This window comes from Ranitomeya imitator, chromosome 1 (genome assembly GCF_032444005.1).
Source record: "Ranitomeya imitator isolate aRanImi1 chromosome 1, aRanImi1.pri, whole genome shotgun sequence".
In the NCBI taxonomy this organism is placed as follows: Eukaryota; Metazoa; Chordata; class Amphibia; order Anura; family Dendrobatidae; genus Ranitomeya; species Ranitomeya imitator.
Window position 1 is genome coordinate 1,049,534,438 of NC_091282.1, and position 21,205 is coordinate 1,049,555,642.

The window sequence follows — 21,205 nt, forward strand, 5'->3', positions numbered from 1 at the left end:
TCTTTTACTATTGATATAGTTGAAGAACAGTTTGGGATTAGTTTTACTCTCCTTAGCAATGTGCTTCTCTGTTTCCTTTTTGGCAGCTTTAATTAGTTTTTTAGATAAAGTATTTTTCTCCCTATAGTTTTTTAGAGCTTCAATGGTGCCATCCTGCTTTAGTAGTGCAAATGCTTTCTTTTTACTGTTAATTGCCTGTCTTACTTCTTTGTTTAGCCACATTGGGTTTTTCCTATTTCTAGTCCTTTTATTCCCACAAGGTATAAACCGCTTACACTGCCTATTTAGGATGTTCTTAAACATTTCCCATTTATTATCTGTATTCTCATTTCTGAGGATATTGCCCCAGTCTACCAGATTAAGGGCATCTCTAAGCTGTACAAACTTTGCCTTCCTAAAGTTCAATGTTTTTGTGACTCCCTGACAAGTCCCCCTAGTGAAAGACAGGTGAAACTGCACAATATTGTGGTCGCTATTTCCTAAATGCCCAACCACCTGCAGATTTGTTATTCTGTCAGGTCTATTGGATAGTATTAGGTCTAAAAGTGCTGCTCCTCTGGTTGGATTCTGCACCAATTGTGAAAGATAATTTTTCTTGGTTATTAGCAGAAACCTGTTGCCTTTATGGGTTTCACAGGTTTCTGTTTCCCAGTTAATATCCGGGTAGTTAAAGTCCCCCATAACCAGGACCTCATTATGGGTTGCAGCTTCATCTATCTGCTTTAGAAGTAGACTTTCCATGCTTTCTGTTATATTTGGGGGTTTGTAACAGACCTCAATGAGAATTTTGTTACCATTTTTCCCTCCATGAATTTCAACCCATATGGACTCGACATCCTCATTCCCTTCGCTAATATCCTCCCTTAAAGTGGACTTTAGACAAGACTTTACATAGAGACAAACCCCTCCTCCTCTCCGATTTTTACGATCCTTTCTAAACAGACTGTAACCCTGTAAGTTAACTGCCCAGTCATAGCTTTCATCTAACCATGTCTCGGTTATTCCCACTATGTCAAAGTTACCTGTAGATATTTCTGCTTCTAATTCTTCCATCTTGTTTGTCAGGCTTCTGGCGTTTGCGAGCATGCAGTTCAGAGGATTTTGTTTTGTTCCAATCTCCTCGCTGTGGATTGTTTTAGAAATGTTCTTACCTCCCTTCTGAGTATGTTTTCCTGGGTCGTCTTTGTTCGAGTCTAATGTTTTTCTTCCCGTCCCCTCTTCTTCTAGTTTAACGCCCTCCTGATGAGTGTAGCGAGTCTTCTGGCGAATGTGTGTTTCCCAGGTTTGTTGAGGTGTAGTCCGTCTCTGGCGAGGAGTCCATCGTACAAGTAATTCACACCGTGGTCCAGGAATCCGAATCCTTGTTGTCTGCACCATCGTCTTAGCCAGTTGTTTGCATCAAGGATCCTGTTCCATCTCCTGGTGCCATGCCCGTCTACTGGAAGGATAGAAGAAAAAACTACCTGTGCATCCAGTTCCTTTACTTTCTTCCCCAACTCTTCAAAGTCCTTGCAGATTGTCGGTAGGTCCTTCCTTGCCGTGTCATTGGTGCCAACATGTATCAGAAGAAATGGGTGGACGTCCTTGGAGCTGAAGAGCTTTGGTATCCTATCGGTCACATCCTTGATCATCGCACCTGGAAGGCAGCATACTTCTCTTGCAGTTATGTCCGGTCTGCAGATGGCTGCTTCTGTGCCTCTCAGTAGTGAGTCTCCCACCACCACCACTCTTCGTTGCTTCTTGGCTGTACTTTTTGCTGTCACTTGTTGCTGTGTGCCCTTTTCTTTTTTGCTTGCTGGTATTGCTTCATTCTTGGGTGTTCCATCTTCATCCTCTACAAAGATTTGATATCGGTTCTTCAGTTGTGTGGTTGGTGATTTCTCCATGGTCTTCTTGCTTCTTTTGGTCACATGCTTCCACTCATCTGCTTTTGGAGGTTCTCTGACACTTTTTGCACCTTCTGTGACCAGTAGAGATGCTTCTGTTCTGTCTAGAAAGTCTTCATTCTCTTTGATGAGTTTCAAAGTTGCTATTCTTTCTTCCAGACCCCGCACCTTTTCTTCTAAAAGGGCCACTAGTCTACACTTCTGACAGGTGAAATTGGATTCTTCTTCTGGTCGATCTGTGAACATGTAGCACATGCTGCAGCTCACCATGTAGGTTGTCACATCTGCCATGTTGCTCCTAGATCCTGCTGACTTGCTGTGTGTTTTCCTTCTTGTGTAATCTACTCAGCCAAGCTCTCTTGCAATAATGTCCTACAGGCAAAAATTCCCCTGGTTCCCTGGTTTGGTGATGCTTTCGAAGCAGCTGGTCCCGGCTGTACCCAACGATCTTCTAGCTTAGGGAGACTTCGCTTCTCCCAGAAGGCACCTGGAATATGCAAATTAGCCTCCTGAAGCTTGAATCCCTGGTTTGGTGATGCTTTCGAAGCAGCTGGTCCCGGCTGTACCCAACGATCTTCTAGCTTAGGGAGACTTCGCTTCTCCCAGAAGGCACCTGGAATATGCAAATTAGCCTCCTGAAGCTTGAATCCCTGGTTTGGTGATGCTTTCGAAGCAGCTGGTCCCGGCTGTACCCAACGATCTTCTAGCTTAGGGAGACTTCGCTTCTCCCAGAAGGCACCTGGAATATGCAAATTAGCCTCCTGAAGCTTGAATCCCTGGTTTGGTGATGCTTTCGAAGCAGCTGGTCCCGGCTGTACCCAACGATCTTCTAGCTTAGGGAGACTTCGCTTCTCCCAGAAGGCACCTGGAATATGCAAATTAGCCTCCTGAAGCTTGAATCCCTGGTTTGGTGATGCTTTCGAAGCAGCTGGTCCCGGCTGTACCCAACGATCTTCTAGCTTAGGGAGACTTCGCTTCTCCCAGAAGGCACCTGGAATATGCAAATTAGCCTCCTGAAGCTTGAATCCCTGGTTTGGTGATGCTTTCGAAGCAGCTGGTCCCGGCTGTACCCAACGATCTTCTAGCTTAGGGAGACTTCGCTTCTCCCAGAAGGCACCTGGAATATGCAAATTAGCCTCCTGAAGCTTGAATCCCTGGTTTGGTGATGCTTTCGAAGCAGCTGGTCCCGGCTGTACCCAACGATCTTCTAGCTTAGGGAGACTTCGCTTCTCCCAGAAGGCACCTGGAATATGCAAATTAGCCTCCTGAAGCTTGAATCCCTGGTTTGGTGATGCTTTCGAAGCAGCTGGTCCCGGCTGTACCCAACGATCTTCTAGCTTAGGGAGACTTCGCTTCTCCCAGAAGGCACCTGGAATATGCAAATTAGCCTCCTGAAGCTTGAATCCCTGGTTTGGTGATGCTTTCGAAGCAGCTGGTCCCGGCTGTACCCAACGATCTTCTAGCTTAGGGAGACTTCGCTTCTCCCAGAAGGCACCTGGAATATGCAAATTAGCCTCCTGAAGCTTGAATCCCTGGTTTGGTGATGCTTTCGAAGCAGCTGGTCCCGGCTGTACCCAACGATCTTCTAGCTTAGGGAGACTTCGCTTCTCCCAGAAGGCACCTGGAATATGCAAATTAGCCTCCTGAAGCTTGAATCCCTGGTTTGGTGATGCTTTCGAAGCAGCTGGTCCCGGCTGTACCCAACGATCTTCTAGCTTAGGGAGACTTCGCTTCTCCCAGAAGGCACCTGGAATATGCAAATTAGCCTCCTGAAGCTTGAATCCCTGGTTTGGTGATGCTTTCGAAGCAGCTGGTCCCGGCTGTACCCAACGATCTTCTAGCTTAGGGAGACTTCGCTTCTCCCAGAAGGCACCTGGAATATGCAAATTAGCCTCCTGAAGCTTGAATCCCTGGTTTGGTGATGCTTTCGAAGCAGCTGGTCCCGGCTGTACCCAACGATCTTCTAGCTTAGGGAGACTTCGCTTCTCCCAGAAGGCACCTGGAATATGCAAATTAGCCTCCTGAAGCTTGAATCCCTGGTTTGGTGATGCTTTCGAAGCAGCTAGTCCCGGCTGTGCCCAACGATCTTCTAGCTTAGGGAAACTTCGCTTCTCCCAGAAGGCACCTGGAATATGCAAATTAGCCTCCTGAAGCTTGAATCCCTGGTTAATGCTCTCGTTTAGTAGTTGTTGGAAACTACACTGCATTAGGCCTCCAAATTGGCTATGGGGTGGAGAGAGATGGTGTGTTACACTCCAAGATGTTCTCCAGGTTTCCTCGCCATTGCTTCGATCTTCCGACTCTCGTTTAGTAGTTGTAGAAAACTACACTGCATTAGGCCTACAAAATGGGTATCGGGTGGAGAGAGATGGTGTGTTCCACTCCAAGGTGTTCTCCAGGTTGCCTTTCCTGAGCTTCTATCTTCAGGCTCTCGTTAAATTGTGGTTAAATGGAACAACTGCATTTGGCGTACTAGTTGGTTTGGGGCCTACTAACAGTGTCTGCCGCTCCTTGCTGTTCTCCTGGTTTCCTGTCCTGAAATTCCGTTTTCAGGCGCTCGTTAAGTAGTTGTTAATGTTAGACTGCATTTGGCCTACTAGTTGGGTTGGGGCCTACTATCGGTGTCTGCCACTCCTTGCTGTTGTCCTCCACTGAACAAAGCTGTGCCGCCTGTTTACTACGGTTGCCAATTTTGAACTGCATTTCGACTACTTACTGATTTGGGCCTACTCTCTGTGTCAGCCTCTCATTCCAGTTGTCCTCCACTGCAATGCCCCCTGGTTATTCCTGTGTTACCAATTTTGAACTGCATTTAGCCAACTTTATTCTTTGGGCCTATATCTGTGTTTCCTCCTCATCCTGCCCATTGCCCAGCCAGTGATAGATGAGTCTGCTGGTACATTGACCCATAACGCAACATTCCCCGTGCACGCTACACAACAACATTGTGACCCTGCTGAAAGTCAGATTGCTCTTCCCGCATACCATACCACCTTACACGGGGACAAAGAGGAAGGTGCAGATAAAAGTGCAGGTTCCTTCATCAGGTGGGGGGAGGAATACTAGTTGGCGACGTCACTGGCACAGGGCCTCTCATAGTACGCAAAAGTGTTGCTGCCGGTGGGAGGCGCCCCCGCCGTGCAAACACACCGCTGTACTTTGAGGGGCCCTGTGCCAGTGCCAATGCCAACGAGTGGGCCCCCCCTGCTTGCTCAGGTTCACAGCACTTGCAAAGTTGAAATACTTACCTCTCCCTGCTCCACTGCCGTGACGTGGTCCAGATTTCCTGGGCCCACTAATTACTTGAACCAGCCCTACCCACCACAACTTTAGCCAAATGACCCCCAATTTCAAATGCCTTCCAATTATTATAAGGTAAATTACGCTTGACAAGCTTCATTAAGAAGAATGGATGGTTTTGACATTAAAATGGGCACTCTAGGTGTTTTCCTGGCCCCCACTCACTGCCGACTATGCTGCCCCATTGACTTGCATTGGGTTTCGTGTTTCGGTCGATCCCGACTTTACGTCATAATCGGCCAATTTCACTCGACCCGACTTTTGAGATAGTCGGGTTTCGCGAAACCTACTCTAAAAAGGTCAAGGTCGCTCAACTCTAGTTGATACCTTTTAATGGCTAACTGAAAAGATGGTAACAAATTGCAAGCTTTCAAGACTACATATGTCTCTTCATCAGGCATATCACTGGTATCACTGTCTCCGCCTTCGGACGTTTTTGAGCAAGAAGAGGAAGTCTGAGATCAGCTGTAGCCCAGACTTCCTCTTAACGTTCAAAATGTGTGACGGAGGAGACAGTGACACCAGCACCAATTGGTCGCTGAGGTCATGTGTCACAACACCTCATGATAGCCCCGGGACTGTGGATGCTGACACAGCTGGAATGGCGTCGACACAAGAGGTGAGTATGAGCTTCATTATGTTATCGGGGCCACACATTTTGAGTAGTAGTGGACAACCTCTTTAATTTTGGTTATGCTTAGACCCAATCATCTTGTCTAACCAATTTGGTCCTTGACCAATTCTTACACTTGGCCTTTTTTATTGCTTCATGCACATCAACTTCAAAAACTGACTGCTCAGTTGCCTTGTTCACTGAATTAACAGGTGACACTGCCCCAAGAAAGTTATTGTTATTCATAATTATATATAGAAGGTGCAATAAGAATTGACCACCACCAAAATTTTAAGTAAGTAAATTTCTTAGAGGTGCTGTTGACATGTTATTGCTGATCAATATTAGTCAAATAAATAACAGCAATGTTTTCCTGTTTAGCAAAACCATATGCCCATTATATATTCTAGAATATGCATGCCCACGTAGTATATTGCCCAACCACATAGTATATTGCCCTGTCACATAGTATATTGCCCAGTTACGTAGTATATTGCCCAGTGATGTAGTATATTGCCCAGCTACGTAGTATATTTCCCAGCCATGTAGTATATTGCCCAGTGACATAGTATATTGCCCAGTCACGTAGTATATTGCCCAGTGACGTAGTATATTGCCCAGTGACGTAGTATGTTGCCCAGTGATGTGGTATATTGCCCAGTCACGTAGTATATTGCCCAGTTACGTAGCATATTGCCCAGTGACGTAGTATATTGCCACGCCACGTAGTATATTGCCTAGCCACGTAGTATATTGCCTAGCCACATAGTATATTGCCCAGTCACGTAGTATATTGCCCAGTCACGTAGTATATTGACCAGTTACATAGTATATTGCCGAGTCACGTAGTATATTGCCCAGTCACGTAGTATATTGCCCAGCCACGTAGTATATTGCCCAGCCACGTAGTATATTGCCCAGTGACGTAGTATATTGCCCAGTCACGTAGTATATTGACCAGTTACGTAGTATATTGCCCAGTCATGTAGTATATTGCCCAGCCACATAGTATATTTCCCAGCCATGTAGTATATTTCCCAGTGACATAGTATATTGCCCAGTCACGTAGTATATTGCCCACTGATGTAGTATATTGCCCAGTGACGTAGTATATTGCCCAGTGATGTAGTATATTGCCCAGTCACGTAGTATATTGCCCAGTTACGTAGCATATTGCCCAGTGACGTAGTATATTGCCACGCCACATAGTATATTGCCCAGCCACGTAGTATATTGCCTAGCCACGTAGTATATTGCCCAGCCACGTAGTATATTGCCCAGTGACGTAGTATATTGCCCAGTCACGTAGTATATTGACCAGTTACGTAGTATATTGCCCAGTCATGTAGTATATTGCCCAGCCACGTAGTATATTTCCCAGCCATGTAGTATATTTCCCAGTGACATAGTATATTGCCCAGTCACGTAGTATATTGCCCAGTGATGTAGTATATTGCCCAGTGACGTAGTAAATTGCCCAGTGATGTAGTATATTGCCCAGTCACGTAGTATATTGCCCAGTTACGTAGCATATTGCCCAATGACGTAGTATATTGCCACACCACGTAGTATATTGCCCAGCCCCATAGTATATTGCCTAGCCACGTAGTATATTGCCCAGCCACGTAGTATATTGCCCAGCCACGTAGTATATTGCCTAGCCACGTAGTATATTGCCCAGCCACGTAGTATATTACCCAGCGACGTAGTATATTGCCCAGTCACGTAGTATATTGACCAGTTACGTAGTATATTGCCCAGTCATGTAGTATATTGCCCAGCCACGTAGTATATTTCCCAGCCATGTAGTATATTTCCCAGTGACATAGTATATTGCCCAGTCACGTAGTATATTGCCCAGTGACGTAGTATATTGCCCAGTGACGTAGTATATTGCCCAGTGATGTAGTATATTGCCCAGTCACGTAGTATATTGCCCAGTTACGTAGCATATTGCCCAGTGACGTAGTATATTGCCACGCCACGTAGTATATTGCCCAGCCACGTAGTATATTGCCCAGCCACGTAGTATATTGCCTAGCCACGTAGTATATTGCCCAGTCACGTAGTTTATTGCCCAGTCACATAGTATATTGACCAGTTACATAGTATATTGCCCAGTCACGTAGTATATTGCCCAGCCACGTAGTATATTGCCCAGCCACGTAGTATATTGCCCAGCTACGTAGTATATTGCCCAGTGACGTAGTATATTGCCCAGTCACGTAGTATATTGACCAGTTACGTAGCATATTGCCCAGTCATGTAGTATATTGCCCAGTTACGTAACAGATTGCCCAGTGACGTAGTATATTGCCACACCACGTAGTATATTGCCCAGCCCCATTGTATATTGCCCAGCCACGTAGTATATTGCCCAGCCATGTAGTATATTGCCCATTCACGTAGTATATTGCCCAGTCACATAGTATATTGACCAGTTACGTAGTATATTGCCCAGTCACGTAGTATATTGCCCAGCCACGTAGTATATTGCCCAGCCACGTAGTATATTGCCCAGTGACATAGTATATTGCCCAGTTACATAGTATATTGACCAGTTACGTAGTATATTGCCCAGTCACGTAGTATATTGTCCAGCCACGTAGTATATTGCCCAGTGACATAGTATATTGCCCAGTCACGTCGTATATTGACCAGTTACGTAGTATATTGCCCAGTCATGTAGTATATTGCCCAGCCACGTAGTGTATTGCCCAGTTACGTAGTATATTGCCCAGTGACCTAGTATATTGCCCAGCCACATAGTATATTGCCCAGCCACGTAGTATATTGCCCAGTTACGTAGTATATTGCCCAGTCACGTAGTTTATTGCCCAGCCACATAGTATATTGCCCAGTCACGTAGTATATTGCCCAGTCACATAGTATATTGCCCAGTTACATAGTATATTGCCCAGTGATGTAGTATATTGCCCAGCCACGTAGTATATTGCACAGCGACATAGTATACAGCACAGAGCCACGTAGTATACAGCACAGACACGTAATATACTGCCCAGTCACGTAGTATATTGGCCAGTCACGTAGTATATTGCCCAGATACATAGTATATTGCCCAGCCACATATATAGCATGTTAAAAAATAAAAAAGAAACATATACTCACCCTCCGAGGGCCCCTTGTAGTTCTGTCGCCTATGTGCGGTGCACGCAGCAGCTTCCGGTCCGAGGGTTGGTATTAACGCAGGACCTGTGATGATGTCGTGGTCACATGGCCGTGACGTCATGGCAGGTCCTTCTCGCATAGCATCTTTGGAACCGGAACCTGCTGCTTGCACTGCTGAGGACAGCACGCACGTCGGAGGGTGAGAATAACCTTTTTTTATTATTGTTATTTTTAACATTAGATTGTTTTACTAATGATGCTGCATACGCAGCATTAATAGTAAAAAGTTGGTCACACAGGGTTAATAGCTGCGTAACCGGAGTGCGTTACACCGCACTCCGGTAACGCTGGCATTAACCCTGTGTGAGGGCTGACTGGATGACTGGAGGGGCGTATGGAGTGGGCACTGACTGCGGGGAGGAAAGAGCGGCCATATTGCCGCCGGACTGTGGCCGTCGCTGATTGGTCGTGGCAATGGTCGTGGGCGTTTTGCCATGACCAATCAGCGACTTGGATTCCATGACAGACATAGGCCGCAACCAATGAATATCCAGGACAGACAGAAAGACAGAAGTGACCCTTAGACAATTATATAGTAGATTTAATTAATGTTTGAAAGTTAATGGAAAATACAGTAAGTAAACAATAAGAAAGTAAGGATAAAGGCTCATGTGGCAGCCAAGTTACAGCTGATAACCACAGAAACAAATATCAATCTGCATTTTTTTTCCCGCCTAACATGTAGTAATTTGGTTTTGCAGGGGAACAGCTGTTTCACCCGCAAAAGTGCTGAGTTTTGCGGAGGAAACAGCTGTTATTGCTGATCAATATTAGTCAAATAAATAACAGCAATGTTTTCCTGTTTAGCAAAACCATATGCCCATTATATATTCTAGAATATGCATGCCCACGTAGTATATTGCCCAACCACATAGTATATTGCCCTGTCACATAGTATATTGCCCAGTTACGTAGTATATTGCCCAGTGATGTAGTATATTGCCCAGCTACGTAGTATATTTCCCAGCCATGTAGTATATTGCCCAGTGACATAGTATATTGCCCAGTCACGTAGTATATTGCCCAGTGACGTAGTATATTGCCCAGTGACGTAGTATGTTGCCCAGTGATGTGGTATATTGCCCAGTCACGTAGTATATTGCCCAGTTACGTAGCATATTGCCCAGTGACGTAGTATATTGCCACGCCACGTAGTATATTGCCTAGCCACGTAGTATATTGCCTAGCCACATAGTATATTGCCCAGTCACGTAGTATATTGCCCAGTCACGTAGTATATTGACCAGTTACATAGTATATTGCCGAGTCACGTAGTATATTGCCCAGTCACGTAGTATATTGCCCAGCCACGTAGTATATTGCCCAGCCACGTAGTATATTGCCCAGTGACGTAGTATATTGCCCAGTCACGTAGTATATTGACCAGTTACGTAGTATATTGCCCAGTCATGTAGTATATTGCCCAGCCACATAGTATATTTCCCAGCCATGTAGTATATTTCCCAGTGACATAGTATATTGCCCAGTCACGTAGTATATTGCCCACTGATGTAGTATATTGCCCAGTGACGTAGTATATTGCCCAGTGATGTAGTATATTGCCCAGTCACGTAGTATATTGCCCAGTTACGTAGCATATTGCCCAGTGACGTAGTATATTGCCACGCCACATAGTATATTGCCCAGCCACGTAGTATATTGCCTAGCCACGTAGTATATTGCCCAGCCACGTAGTATATTGCCCAGTGACGTAGTATATTGCCCAGTCACGTAGTATATTGACCAGTTACGTAGTATATTGCCCAGTCATGTAGTATATTGCCCAGCCACGTAGTATATTTCCCAGCCATGTAGTATATTTCCCAGTGACATAGTATATTGCCCAGTCACGTAGTATATTGCCCAGTGATGTAGTATATTGCCCAGTGACGTAGTAAATTGCCCAGTGATGTAGTATATTGCCCAGTCACGTAGTATATTGCCCAGTTACGTAGCATATTGCCCAATGACGTAGTATATTGCCACACCACGTAGTATATTGCCCAGCCCCATAGTATATTGCCTAGCCACGTAGTATATTGCCCAGCCACGTAGTATATTGCCCAGCCACGTAGTATATTGCCTAGCCACGTAGTATATTGCCCAGCCACGTAGTATATTACCCAGCGACGTAGTATATTGCCCAGTCACGTAGTATATTGACCAGTTACGTAGTATATTGCCCAGTCATGTAGTATATTGCCCAGCCACGTAGTATATTTCCCAGCCATGTAGTATATTTCCCAGTGACATAGTATATTGCCCAGTCACGTAGTATATTGCCCAGTGACGTAGTATATTGCCCAGTGACGTAGTATATTGCCCAGTGATGTAGTATATTGCCCAGTCACGTAGTATATTGCCCAGTTACGTAGCATATTGCCCAGTGACGTAGTATATTGCCACGCCACGTAGTATATTGCCCAGCCACGTAGTATATTGCCCAGCCACGTAGTATATTGCCTAGCCACGTAGTATATTGCCCAGTCACGTAGTTTATTGCCCAGTCACATAGTATATTGACCAGTTACATAGTATATTGCCCAGTCACGTAGTATATTGCCCAGCCACGTAGTATATTGCCCAGCCACGTAGTATATTGCCCAGCTACGTAGTATATTGCCCAGTGACGTAGTATATTGCCCAGTCACGTAGTATATTGACCAGTTACGTAGCATATTGCCCAGTCATGTAGTATATTGCCCAGTTACGTAACATATTGCCCAGTGACGTAGTATATTGCCACACCACGTAGTATATTGCCCAGCCCCATAGTATATTGCCCAGCCACGTAGTATATTGCCCAGCCATGTAGTATATTGCCCATTCACGTAGTATATTGCCCAGTCACATAGTATATTGACCAGTTACGTAGTATATTGCCCAGTCACGTAGTATATTGCCCAGCCACGTAGTATATTGCCCAGCCACGTAGTATATTGCCCAGTGACATAGTATATTGCCCAGTTACATAGTATATTGACCAGTTACGTAGTATATTGCCCAGTCACGTAGTATATTGTCCAGCCACGTAGTATATTGCCCAGTGACATAGTATATTGCCCAGTCACGTCGTATATTGACCAGTTACGTAGTATATTGCCCAGTCATGTAGTATATTGCCCAGCCACGTAGTGTATTGCCCAGTTACGTAGTATATTGCCCAGTGACCTAGTATATTGCCCAGCCACATAGTATATTGCCCAGCCACGTAGTATATTGCCCAGTTACGTAGTATATTGCCCAGTCACGTAGTTTATTGCCCAGCCACATAGTATATTGCCCAGTCACGTAGTATATTGCCCAGTCACATAGTATATTGCCCAGTTACATAGTATATTGCCCAGTGATGTAGTATATTGCCCAGCCACGTAGTATATTGCACAGCGACATAGTATACAGCACAGAGCCACGTAGTATACAGCACAGACACGTAATATACTGCCCAGTCACGTAGTATATTGGCCAGTCACGTAGTATATTGCCCAGATACATAGTATATTGCCCAGCCACATATATAGCATGTTAAAAAATAAAAAAGAAACATATACTCACCCTCCGAGGGCCCCTTGTAGTTCTGTCGCCTATGTGCGGTGCACGCAGCAGCTTCCGGTCCGAGGGTTGGTATTAACGCAGGACCTGTGATGATGTCGTGGTCACATGGCCGTGACGTCATGGCAGGTCCTTCTCGCATAGCATCTTTGGAACCGGAACCTGCTGCTTGCACTGCTGAGGACAGCACGCACGTCGGAGGGTGAGAATAACCTTTTTTTATTATTGTTATTTTTAACATTAGATTGTTTTACTAATGATGCTGCATACGCAGCATTAATAGTAAAAAGTTGGTCACACAGGGTTAATAGCTGCGTAACCGGAGTGCGTTACACCGCACTCCGGTAACGCTGGCATTAACCCTGTGTGAGGGCTGACTGGATGACTGGAGGGGCATATGGAGTGGGCACTGACTGCGGGGAGGAAAGAGCGGCCATATTGCCGCCGGACTGTGGCCGTCGCTGATTGGTCGTGGCAATGGTCGTGGGCGTTTTGCCATGACCAATCAGCGACTTGGATTCCATGACAGACATAGGCCGCAACCAATGAATATCCAGGACAGACAGAAAGACAGAAGTGACCCTTAGACAATTATATAGTAGATTTAATTAATGTTTGAAAGTTAATGGAAAATACAGTAAGTAAACAATAAGAAAGTAAGGATAAAGGCTCATGTGGCAGCCAAGTTACAGCTGATAACCACAGAAACAAATATCAATCTGCATTTTTTTTCCCGCCTAACATGTAGTAATTTGGTTTTGCAGGGGAACAGCTGTTTCACCCGCAAAAGTGCTGAGTTTTGCGGAGGAAACAGCTGTTGCCTGCAAAAATAGAGTGAATATTAACAAGCAATTAGTCAGTGCGGTTGTCAACCACGACTCAGACGCAAATAATAGATTAGTTTATTGTGAAATAAATGGTCTGCGTTATAAAGATATGAATATGAATGTTTCTATGCAGTCTATATAAAATAAGCAGCAAATCGTGTGTAGTTCATTTATGATTATATGAGAACATTAATTAAAGTCAGAATCCAGCTGCTAAACAGCTCTAAAGTCATGTACTAATGTACATAGCAAAGAAAACAAGAATACGTCAACCAGAATGCAAATAGGGTAAAAATCATGGGAAAATCCATGAAGTTTTGCTGGAAAAAGCCATTTTATTGTTGTTTTTACAGGTTTTAAAATAACAGCAAAGTATTTATATTATTTGATTCCTTCAATAGAACATCAGCGCCATATAATGGGAGTATCTCCAGTGGTATAGCTAGAGTCCGATGGGCCCTGGTCCAAATTTGGACCTAGACCCACATCTGCATGTTCATCAGATGTATGGGCCCTTGTAGCATTTTCACGCTCTCATGTAACATTGTCTCCCATCCTGTAATATTTCCATGAACATGGTGCCTACCTGTATTATTGTCCCCCATCCTATGCCCATTTCCTCCCATGGCCCATGCCCATGGCCTCCATCCTGGCCACTTACTATGTTAATGTTCTTCATCCTGGCCCCATTCCTGGTAATAGGTCCTCCATCTTCAGTCGTTACTTGGCATAATATCCCCCACCCTTAGCCCCTCCCAGTAATATTATCCATGAATAATGCCTACATCATGGGCACCTTCCTGGCATGTTTCCCTTTCTTGGTATAATTTCCTCTATTCTGGGCCCCTTCTTATATAATTTCTCTCTATCCTGGTATAATGTCCTACATGCTGGGCCGCTTCCTGCTATAATGTCACCTATCCTATACATCACCCAGAAGTATATGTCACCCATCCTGGTATAATATCCCCAATATGGGTCCCCTTACAGTAATATATATCCTCCTTCCTGATATAATGTCCTCCAATCTGGGCCACTTCCAGTAATATATATCCCCTTTCCTGGTGTAATGTCCCCCATTCTGGACCAGTTCCCATAATGTATATCTTGGAATAATGCCTCCAATCCTGGCTCCCTCCAATAATACATGTCCCCATATGTCTCCTATCCTGGTACAATGAATCACATGATGGCCCACGTCCAGTAATATATGTCCCCAATACTACTATATTGCCTCCCATCCTGGGCTCCTTCCAGTAATATATATCCCCAATCCTGGTATAATGCATCCATTCTGGGCCCCTTCCCATAATATACCGTATACAGTTAGGGCCAGAAATATTTGGACAGTGACACAATTTTCGCGAGTTGGGCTCTGCATGCCACCACATTGGATTTGAAATGAAACCTCTACAACAGAATTCAAGTGCAGATTGTAACGTTTAATTTGAAGGGTTGAACAAAAATATCTGATAGAAAATGTAGGAATTGTACACATTTCTTTACAAAGACTCCACATTTTAGGAGGTCAAAAGTAATTGGACAAATAAACATAACCCAAACAAAATATTTTTATTTTCAATATTTTGTTGCAAATCCTTTGGAGGCAATCACTGCCTTAAGTCTGGAACCCATGGACATCACCAAACGCTGGGCTTCCTCCTTCTTAATGCTTTGCCAGGCCTTTACAGCCGCAGCCTTCAGGTCTTGCTTGTTTGTGGGTCTTTCCGTCTTAAGTCTGGATTTGAGCAAGTGAAATGCATGCTCAATTGGGTTTAGATCTGGAGATTGACTTGGCCATTGCAGAATGTTCCACTTTTTGGCACTCATGAACTCCTGGGTAGCTTTGGCTGTATGCTTGGGGTCATTGTCCATCTGTACTATGAAGCGCCGTCCAATCAACTTTGCAGCATTTGGCTGAATCTGGGCTGAAAGTATATCCCGGTACACTTCAGAATTCATCCGGCTACTCTTGTCTGCTGTTATGTCATCAATAAACACAAGTGACCCAGTGCCATTGAAAGCCATGCATGCCCATGCCATCACGTTGCCTCCACCATGTTTTACAGAGGATGTGGTGTGCCTTGGATCATGTGCCGTTCCCTTTCTTCTCCAAACTTTTTTCTTCCCATCATTCTGGTACAGGTTGATCTTTGTCTCATCTGTCCATAGAATACTTTTCCAGAACTGAGCTGGCTTCTTGAGGTGTTTTTCTGCAAATTTAACTCTGGCCTGTCTATTTTTGTTATTGATGAATGGTTTGCATCTAGATGTGAACCCTTTGTATTTACTGTCATGGAGTTTTCTCTTTACTGTTGACTTAGAGACAGATACACCTACTTCACTGAGAGTGTTCTGGACTTCAGTTGATGTTGTGAACGGGTTCTTCTTCACCAAATTAAGTATGCGGCGATCATCCACCACTGTTGTCATCCATGGACGCCCAGGCCTTTTTGAGTTCCCAAGCTCACCAGTCAATTCCTTTTTTCTCAGAATGTACCCAACTGTTGATTTTGCTACTCCAAGCATGTCTGCTATCTCTCTGATGGATTTTTTCTTTTTTTTCAGCCTCAGGATGTTCTGCTTCACCTCAATTGAGAGTTCCTTTGCCGCATGTTGTCTGCTCACAGCAACAGCTTCCAAATGCAAAACCACACACCTGGAATCCACCCCTGACCTTTTAACTACTTCATTGATTACAGGTTAACGAGGGAGACGCCTTCAGAGTTAATTGCAGCCCTTAGAGTCCATTGTCCAATTACTTTTGGTCCCTTGAAAAAGAGGACGCTATGCATTACAGAGCTATGATTCCTAAACCCTTTCTCCGATTTGGATGTGGAAACTATCATATTGCAGCTGGGAGTGTGCACTTTCAGCCCATATTATATATATAATTGTATTTCTGAACATGTTTTTGTAAACAGCTAAAATAACAAAACTTGTGTCACTGTCCAAATATTTCTGGCCCTAACTGTATGTCTCCCATCCTGGCACAATGACTGACATCTTGACCCCCTTCCGGTAACAGTAATATATATGTCTGTCTTCCTGGTATAATGCCCCCCATACTGGGTCCCCTCCCATAATATTTGACCCAAATCCTTGTATATTACCTCCTATCCTGTTCCCCTTCCAGCAATATATGTTACCATCCTGGTATAATGCACCCAAACCTGGGCTTCTTTCAGTAATATATGTCCCCCATCCTAGCATAGTGACCCCTTATTGGGCCCATTCCAGTAATATAAGTCGCCCATCCTGGTACAATGACTCACATGATAGCCCCCTTCCAGTAATACAGTATATGAATCCCATCCTGGCATAAAGTCTCCCACCGTGGACCTCTTCCAAAAATACGTCCCCCCCATCCTGGTATAATTTCACTCATTCTGGGCACCTTTCAGTAATATATGTCCCCTATTCAGGTATAATGACCCTTCATTCTGGACCCCTACCAGTAATATATGTCCCCATCCTGGTATAATGTCTCTAATCTTGGCTCCCTTCCAGTAATTTATGTCCCCCATACTACTATGAAGCCTCCCATCCTGGCCTCCTTGCTGTAATATATGTCTTCATTATAGTGTAATGTCTCCCATGCTAGGCCCCTTCATATAATTTGTGATGGGGCAGAAGGCAATGATTGGGTTGACGGTGAGGGCAAGGATGGGGGTGATGGGGCAGAAGGCAATGATTGGGTTGACGGTGAGGGCAAGGATGGGGGTGATGGGGCAGAAGGCAATGATTGAATTGACAGAGAGGGCAATGATGGGGTGATGGGTCAGAAGGCAATGATTGGGTTGATGGAGAGGGCAACGACGGGGTGATGGGGCAGATGGCAAAGATTGGGTTGACAGAGAGGGCAATGATAGGAGTGGTGGTTGAGAAAGCAATGATGGGGGTGTTGCAAAGGGCAATAATGGGGTGGGGGAGGATAAGATGATGGAGGTGGTAAATGGCAATAATGGAGGTGGTGGGGAGGAGGAAATGATGGAGGTGGTGTAATGGGCAATGATGGGGTGGTGGGGAAAAGACAATGATGATGGTGGTGGAAAGGGCAATGATGGGGATGGTGATGGAGGAGTAAATGATGGAGGTCATGGAATTGATAATGATGTCTAATAGAGTCACTTAATATAAAGTGTACTCACTTATTATGTATAGCACAGTCCATTAGTATATAGTGTACTCACTTATTATGTATAGCACCATCCTTAGTTACATAGTTCCCTCTTTTGTTATGTATAACACTGTCCCTTATTACATACCATCCTCTCTAGTTATATATGATGCCCTCCCTTATTATATAGCTTCCTCTGCTGTTATGTGCAGTGCTGTCTCTTACATAGTGTATTCTTGTTATTTTTGTTATTCACAGTGCCCTCTTTTATTACATAGTCCCCTCTCTTGTTAGATATAAAATGACTACTGATGGAGGAGCCGGTGACCAATTTACCAGTCCATCATCCCCTTCTTTAGAAAAGAAGTTTTCCCATGCTCCAGCAGCCTTCATTGCATTATACAGCTAACAAGACAGGATGTATGTTATAATAAAACAGGGCTCTATAAAATCCAATATGTAAGGGATGGTGCTATACATAAGAGAGGGCACTGTATAATAAGGGATGGCAATATACATAATAAAGAAGACTATGTAATATATGCATGCATGTGTGTGTGGCTATATATATAGAAATACCAGGGCTTCAAAGGAGAACTGGAGAAGGTGAAGGCAACAGTGATTGCAGTGGTGATATGAGCACTTGAAGCAGTGACCCTTACGTTGGAAGAATGGCTACAACAGATCCCAGGAGCAACATCTGAGCTCTCTGTCCAGAAAAGTGCAATGCTGGGAACAGCTAATATCCTGAGCCGAACTCTCAAACTCTCTGGAAGAGGATCCGAGAATGAGAAAGGACAAGAAAGACCACTCCCATTGGGGGTGTGAAGGAAGTTTATATATACTGTATATACATATATATATATATATATACAGTATATATTTTTATATATATATATATATATACTAGCTGAAGAGCCAAGCGTTGCCTGGGCATAGTAAATATCTGTGGTTAGTTATAGCACCTCACTTCTCTTATTTTCCCATCACATCTTTCATTTTCCCTCTCACATCTCTCATTTTCTCCCTCACACCTCTCATTTTCCCCTCACTCCTCTTATTTTCCCCCTCACTCCTCTCATTCCCCCCTAACACTTGTCATTTCGACCTCACATCTGTCATTTTCCGATCACTCCACTATTTTCCCTCACTCCTCTCATTTTGCACTCACACCTTTTCATTTGCACCTCACACCTCTCATTTTCACCTCAGTATATACATGTTTGTCATCTCCCTTATATATAGTATACACCTGTATGTCATCTCCTGTATATAGTATATACCTGTATGTCATCTCCCCTGTATATAGTATATACCTGCTGTGTGTCATCTCCCCTGTATATATATATATATATATATATATATATCTGTATGTCATCTCCTCCTATATATAGTATATACCTGTATGTTATCTCCTCCTGTATATAGTATATACCTGTGTCATCTCCCCTGTATATAGTATATATCTGTGTGTCATCTCTTCCTGTATATAGTATACAGTATACCTGTTTGTCATCTCCTCCTATATATAGCATATACCTGTATGTCATCTCCTCCTGTATATAGTATATACCTGTAGGTCATTTGATCCTGTATATAGTATATACCTGTGTGTCATCTCCTCCTGTATATAGTATATACTTGTATGTCATCTCCTCCTGTATATAGTATGTACCTGTATGTCATCTCCTCCTCTATATAGTATATACCTGTGAGTCATCTCTCCTGTATATAGTATATACCTGTGTGTTATCTCCCCTGTGCATAGTATATATCTGTATGTCATCTCCTCCTGTATTAGACCTCGTTCACACATTATTTGGCTAGTATTTTTACCTCAGTATTTGTAAGCTAAATTGGCAGCCTGATAAATCCCCAGCCAACAGGAAGCCCTCCCCCTGGCAGAATATATTAGCTCACACATACACATAATAGACAGGTCATGTGACTGACAGCTGCCGTATTTCCTATATGGTACATTTGTTGCTCTTGCAGTTTGTCTGCTTATTAATCAGATTTTTATTTTTGAAGGATAATACCAGACTTGTGTGTGTTTTAAGGTGAGTTTCGTGTGTCAAGTTGTGTGTGTTGTGTTGCGTGTGGCGACATGCATATAGCGACTTTTGTGAGATGAGTTTCGTGTGGCAACATGCGTGTAACAACTTTTTGTGTGTCGAGTTGCATGTGACAGGTTAGTGTAGCAAGTTGTGTGCAGCAAGTTTTGCGCATGGCAAGTTTTGCACGTGGCGAGTTTTATGTGTGGTGCCTTTTGAGTATGTGCAAGTTTTGTGTGAGGCAACGTTTGCATATGTTGCAACTTTTGTGCATGTGGCAATTTTTCTACGGGTGCAAGTTTTGTGTGTGGTGAGTTTTCCCATGAAGTGAGTTTTGCACGTGTGGTGAGTTATGCGTGAGCCTAGTTTTGCATGTGGCGAGTATTACGCGTGGAGAGTTTTGAGCGGCGACTTTTGTGTTTCGACTTTTATGTGATGAGGTTGGTGTGTGTGTGGTGAAATGTGTGCTGAGGGTGGTATATGTGTTCAAGCACGTGGCAGTGTGTGGCGCATTTTGTGTGCATGTTTATATCCCCGTGTGTGGTGAGTATCCCATGTCGGAACCCCACCTTAGCAACTGTACGGTATATACTTTTTGGCGCCATCGCTCTCACTCTTTAAGTCCACCTTGTTCACATCTGGCAGCTGTCAATTTGCCTCCAACACTTTTCCTTTCACTTTTTCCCCATTATGTAGATAGGGGCAAAATTGTTTGGTGAATTGGAAAGCGCGGGGTTAAAATTTCACCTCACAACATAGCCTATGACGCTCTCGAGGTCCAGACGTGTGACTGTGCAAAATTTTGTGGCTGTAGCTGCGACGCCTCCAACACTTTTCCTTTCACTTTTTCCCCATTATGTAGATAGGGGCAAAATTGTTTGGTGAATTGGAAAGCACAGGGTTAAAATTTCGCTTCACAACATAGCCTATGACGCTCTCTGGGTCCAGACGTGTGACTGTGCAAAATTTTGTGCCTGTAGCTGCGATGGTGCAGATGCCAATCCCGGACATACACAGACACACACATACACACATACACACATTCAGCTTTATATATTAGATATATATATATATATATATATATATATATATATATAGTGAGATTGCGCTCACTGCGTGTATTGGGGACACTCGCTTAGCAATGGGATAAATGCACATGGGCACAGATACTCACTTAAACAGTCTATGCGGTTTATTAAAGACTCATAAACCGTATCATGAACAGTCCATTACACACTGTGTCAGGACATCACATTAAGTTGCACATCATTAGCTTGCGACACTAAACACGCTGATCCTTATCTGACCAGTTGCCGTGGGTGACCGCACAGTTCATAGAGTATGATAAGCACTAACAGTCTATGGTACCTTACACGAGCTCCTGCTCCACCTGCTGAATCCTTGTCAGTCCTCTCTCCTGGGAAAGCAGCCTTACTGGGTTCACCAACTTGCCTGGGTGGCACACATCAGTCAGTCCAGAGCCACCGAAGGACGGTAGCTTCCCCAACACAGACCTTCCAGGTCCACGGTCTCTCAGGTGCTTCCAGGAAGTCTCCACTCAGAGGAGCTCCCAAGCTCCCAAAACAGACCGTCCAGTACCAAGGTCTTGCTGTGCTCTTCAGGGATCCAGTCCTACTCCCAGGACCTCAAAACAAAGAAGCTTT